Genomic DNA, 5,729 nt, shown 5'->3' with positions numbered 1-5,729 from the left:
AACAAAATGATAGGAATTAACAAGGGTTGCTACATTACTCATTGTTATCTTCAACAAAGTTGCTCAGTCCACCAGACATAAAAATGTAAGATTGATCAAACAAAGACCGTAACAACAACAAAAACCATTGGAAATGATACAGAGTTTCACCATACAAGATGGTAGAAGATCAACAATGGTTCTATACTGCATATTGTTGTTTTCAGGTAATTGTTTGATCAATCTTGCATGCCTATATCTGGTTATATGTGCAACCATTTGAAGATGACATTAGGTAATATAACAACCATTGATAATATCCTATCACCATGTTTTGAAATGCTGTATCATTTTTACTGTTCTCTGTGCTGTTTTGTTTATGCATTTGTTTTTGTTATTTTGGTTTTTCATGAAAAACAACATTTATATGTATATATAAGGATAGCTGGAATAGGTGTATTGCTGATGTCTGTGGTTTATTGAAAGGAACTCAGTGCTTAAAATTTTCCTTTTTTGTGACCAATTTTGCACGCTTGAATCTGATAATCAGAATGACTGATCTGAATTGCTAGGTTTTATGTGAACTCTGTATTTAACCATTTAACGAATTTTCCAAAGTGGCTATACTATTTTGTATTTCTGCAGAAATCTATGAGAGTTCCAATTTTTTTCCTAACCTCATCAGCACTTATTATTCATCCTTTTTAAAGAGCCATCTTAGTAGATATGAGTAGTATCTCACTGTGCTTTGATTTTTATGGCCCTAATCACTAATGATGTTGAGCACCTTTTCATATGCCTAAGCATTTGTGTATATTCTTTGGAGAAATGTCTATTCAAATTTTATGTCCTTTTTTAAAGTTGTCTTTTTATGATTGAGTAACAAGAATTCCTTATGTTCTGGGTATTAGGTTTTACTAGATATGTGATTAACAGTTTTTTGCATTCTATAGGTTATCTTTCCACATTCTTAGTCATAATCTTTGAAGCACAGAAGTTTCTATTTTGATAAAAAAAATTCCTTTATTATTTTTTTAGGTTGCTTATACTTTTGGTGTCATATCTGAAAAACCAAAGGACACAAAGATTTACATCTATGGTTTCTTCTGAGCGTTTTATAGTTCTAGCTCTTACACTTAGATCCTTGATCCACTTTAAGTTAACTTTTGTATGTGATACGTGTAGGGGTTCAATTTCTTTCTTAGCATGTAAATAGCCAGTTGTCTCAGCACATTTGTTAAAAACACTATGCTTACTCTCATTGAGTTGTTATGGTACCCTTGTTCAAAACCAACTGAAATGTGTGAGTTTATTTTTGGACTTTTAATTCCTTACCATTGATCTCTATGTGTTAACATGTGCTTTTTTAATAGTAGTTACAGTTGAAAAATAACAAATATTCATAGATCAAATACAAAATATTGCATCACTATCTACCTTCACTAACCACTTTTTACCACAATCACTATTATAGCCAAAGATTCACATATTGAGGTCTTGATTCCCCATTGTAGCAATGTTTGGAGGTGAGGCCTCAATAGGTGAGTGGACTATAAGGCCATCAGTGAGTTCATAGCTGAATGGGCTATTAAGATGCAGGGCTCCTTTGGAGGAAGTAGGTGACTGGGGGCAAGCCTTTGAAGGATCTGTTCTGTCCCCAACTCCCTTTACCTTTCTGGCTTTCTTGCTCGCTGCTTTCTGGCTGCCATGAAGTGAGCAGTTTCTTACACCATGTCTTTCTGCCATGATGTTTCTGCCTTGCAGCCAGCTGACAATGGACTGAAACCTCTAGAACCAAATTAAACCTTTCTTCTTTTAAATCATACATGTCAGATATTTTGTCCCAGCAACAAAAAGGTGACTAACACAATCACCAGTTATGTAATTGTTTGGTTGGAGGTCTGACTGATGAGTTTCCATTTTTTCAGAAGTCTATGAATTGTTTTTGCAACCCAGTCGTAAAGCATTGCTTTTTACCCGTCTGTAAGTCGTGGAAAACTTACTAAAACTCTTCCAATCTTTTGTTTCTTTCTTATTGTTTTTATTCTTAACATGCTACATTAGGTGCTTTGGATGTAGCTCAGTAGCAGAGCACTTGTTTACCATGTGCTAGGCCTTGGGTTCAATTCCTAGCACTGATGAAGACAAAAACATTAATTTATTTGTATTTATCTACATGTTACTCTGCTGCTTGGGATTTATTAGGCTTTTAAATATGAATTATTCATTCATCCTGACAAAGTTCCAGCCTTTATTTCTGTGAATATTTCATCTCCCTCATCCTCTGGTCTGTTTCTTCCTTTAAATTTATTAAAACATATCTTGGCCCTTCCCACCCTATGCTCCATATCTCAGTCTTTCTCTTCTATATGTTATCTCTTTGTGTTTAAAGACTTTGTACTGAGTACTTTTCTCAGATTGGTTTTAGTTCAGCTCTTTTCTCTCCAGGAAGTGACTGAATATACAAAGGACAAAGATCAGAGCATATATCATAATGAGATTCTGGAAGCCCAAGAACCAAACCACAACCCCTACACCATTCTATCAAAACTCACTCAGCAACCGCCATCCTTCCTACTGTTTGCTCTGGGTTTCCACTGATTAACCAAGCAGAGAAGACCAGATGTGCACTCAAAACCAACCACTTTTAGTTAGTTCACCGCTAGCTTCCCCTCACCAACAGCCTCTATTGGAGGATAGCTGGAGCCTTTCCTAAAGTCACTATAGAGCTTTTCCATGCCCCTGCTTGCCTTCGGTCTCTGCCAAACAAGGGATGGTGATCAACTCCCTTGTGATTTAGCAAGCTCTGGGTAGACAGTCTGCTTTTATTTGGGTTGTCTTTGTTTCAGCACCAGTGAATGACATACTGTTGTTTTATGCTTCTACTTGGTTTCTTTTTATTTTGACTTTTATATTTTTCAGTTTCAAAAGTTCCATTTATTCTTTTTTCAAACCTATCTGGTCATTTTTATATACTCTTGCTCTTTTGCCATCACTTTCAGCTCTGTCACCATATTAAACATTTTATTCAATACCACTTTATGCACGTGCTTTTGTCATGTGCTGTTCCTGCTATTCATTTGTGGTACTATCCTCTGAAGATGCTTTTCTTTTCTTTTTTTATTATGAGTCCAAATTTGTTCTGTTCTCTGTCAGAGTTGCCTGAGGCCTAACTTGAGGTCAGTTCTGTAGGAAACATTTGCATTTATTTCTTCTGGGCACTTAGGAACATCCAAAATTGTTTACAATGACATTCTCCTTGGAGATTTTCAGTCTATGTTGTCCCTTTGGAGGACAATGACAGCAAGTGAAATCTGATGTCACTGTCCTTGTGCAAACTTAGCCATCAAATGTAACAGTAATACACGATCAAACTGAGAAAATAGACATTATTGTTTGATCATTATCTTCTAAATTTCTAAGGAAATACTAAAAAAGGAAAAATCTAATGCATAAAAAGTGATTCCGATATAAGAAAGTATGTTTTTACAAACATGTTAGAATTCATTGTCCCCTTTTATAGAATGAAAGTAAGTTTAAGCAAATCTGCATTTTTCCCTAGCTGTGAAATTATTTTGAGAGACAGACAGAGACAGAGACGGAGATGGTGACAGAGATAGAGCCTGGAGTGGAGGACTGGAGATGTAGCGCAGTGGTAAAGTGTATAATGAGCATGAGATGGGAAGGCCCCTGCGTGCAGCCCCAGCACCACCAAAAAACAAAACAACAGAGAGAGAGAGAAGGTCAGGGGAGCGGTGAAGAACAGCAAGCAGGGCACGGATTGCAGAAATCAAGTTAAGTTTGAATTTGGATCATCTGTTTTCTGCCCCTTCCAAAACATTTCTTTAAATTGTGTCACACATTCAAAGATAATTTCCCTGCGTTGTCTTAGAATAGGTCTAAATGGTATTTGCATTTATGGTGTCTTTTTCTCACTCCAGCCAGGCTTCCATCTTTTGAAGCTCCTGTTCGCTCTCTACCATCATTATTGCACTTGATTAGACTGCACTGGGGACACAAAGAGGAGAAAGGCAGGAGCTCCTTATCTAGTGAAGAACAGATAAATAATCACAGTGGAAACCAACTTTGAAAGTGTTTCCACTGCAAAGTCTTAAGAAGCATAGAGGGAGGAAGGAATCATTCAGAGGAGGGTGGAAAGGCTCACAGGGCAATGGCTATTTTAGCTCTGCAAATGAATAATTTGCCAAGGGCTGGCTGTCCTGAGAAAGATCCAGCTTTCTTATTGATCAGGGCCAAAAGGAGAGTTCTGCTTGTGATCTGAGCTGTAGTTAAGAATTCAAGGGAAGCAGCTTCACTCTCAAAGCATCTGGTGTGACGGCAGGTGCTGGACGGCAAGCTGCGGTCCCACCAGGGTCAGTGAGACCAGGGAACCCTGGGTGGCTGTGGCAGCAGCAGTCACAAGGACAACAAAAATGCTCAGCCCTGTGGCGAGGGCAGCGCAGCAAAGACAAGAAGAAAGCGAGTTGCAAGTCTAAGAACCAGGATGAACAGGAAATCCCTTTCTGGCTCCGGGAGATCATAAAGAGCTTGTGAGGAGATAAAAAAAATTCCTCCGTTTCAAGAAGAGAAAGAAGGAGGCCCAAGTGGCCTTCAGGACACTCTGGAAAAGGAAGCAAAGGGAGTGGAGCCACCTACCACGGTTCCCAACTTCAAGCAGAGGAAGGGGTGTGTGATGGAATCTATGTCTATCGCATGAGCAGGAACCCCAGCACGTGTTGTTCCTCAGCAAGAACCAGATCAGCCAGCGGCCAGAGGTACAGGCAGCTCCCAAGAAGGAGAAATCTGAGGAGGGGGGAAAAAGCATTGCAGAATAAACTGGACAAAGCCTGGGAGAAAAAGGAGGAGAGAGCAGTGGAGAGGCAGGAGCAGGAGCTACTGCAAGACACCGTGAAGTTTGGGGAGATTGTCCTGCAGCCACCAGAGCTGACTGCCCAACCCAGGAGGAGCACAAGCAGAAACCAGCCTGGCAAGAAGTCACTGATGCTGAAGATGCTTTCAAGCCTTCTGGTGTGTCCCAGAAGCCTCAGGGCGCCCCACTGGCCTGGCAGCGGATTGTGGAGGAGGAGTGGGAGCGGGCTGCGACAGCAGCAGGGGTGTAACCACCACAGCCACTGGGCCACACTTCCCAGAAGAAGCCTGAGGCGCCTCTGTGATGGTGAGACTCAGGAGCCTGGTACTCCTGGAAACTGGCCAGGGCTGGCCACACCTGAGCCAAGGAAAGATGGCAGATCCTTTTCTAGACAGTGGCCCACACACCAGCTCTCAATGTGGAGAGTCTTCAGATCTTTTCTCTTGATTGTTCCCCGATGATTAGCCTTTCTCAGTGACCACTGAGGGGGCTGTGTCTCACACAGGGTTACTTCTCCATAGATTGGGGCCAGTGTCCTGTTTCTGAGCCTAGCTTCATTCTGCAGCAGAAGAGTCCAGGCTCAGGGAACCCAGGACCACCTCAGGAAGAACCCAGTCCTAAAATCCTGACTCTGAACATCAGTTAATTACTGAGACTGCTGATGTAGGTCAGTTCAGCATTAAGAGGCTCCCTCAGGGTCAGGCCAAGCAGGGGCCAGGCAGGGCACATCAGCAGGCCAGTAGGACAGCAGGCATATGTCAAGGTAAGATTGGTCCTTGGACCACCTGTGAGGTCTTCACAGGGAGCCAAGACCCTGGCCCACTTATTAGTGGGCCCCCCAGGGGCAGGAGAACCCTAGCCCAGGTTAGTTGGATAGAGA

The 5,729-nt window shown here is 41.4% G+C and overlaps 1 pseudogene; it reads left to right on the top strand.

The window, feature by feature from the left end:
• Positions 1 to 3,583: 3,583 nt before the first annotated feature.
• Positions 3,584 to 5,099, top strand: LOC102016933 (annotated as a pseudogene).
• Positions 5,100 to 5,729: the final 630 nt, after the last annotated feature.

Source organism: Chinchilla lanigera, unplaced genomic scaffold, assembly GCF_000276665.1.
Source record: "Chinchilla lanigera isolate Chin_1 unplaced genomic scaffold, ChiLan1.0 scaffold00024, whole genome shotgun sequence".
Classification (NCBI taxonomy): Eukaryota; Metazoa; Chordata; class Mammalia; order Rodentia; family Chinchillidae; genus Chinchilla; species Chinchilla lanigera.
Note: the sequence above shows the minus strand (reverse complement) of the source record. Positions and strands in the feature narration are given on the sequence as shown.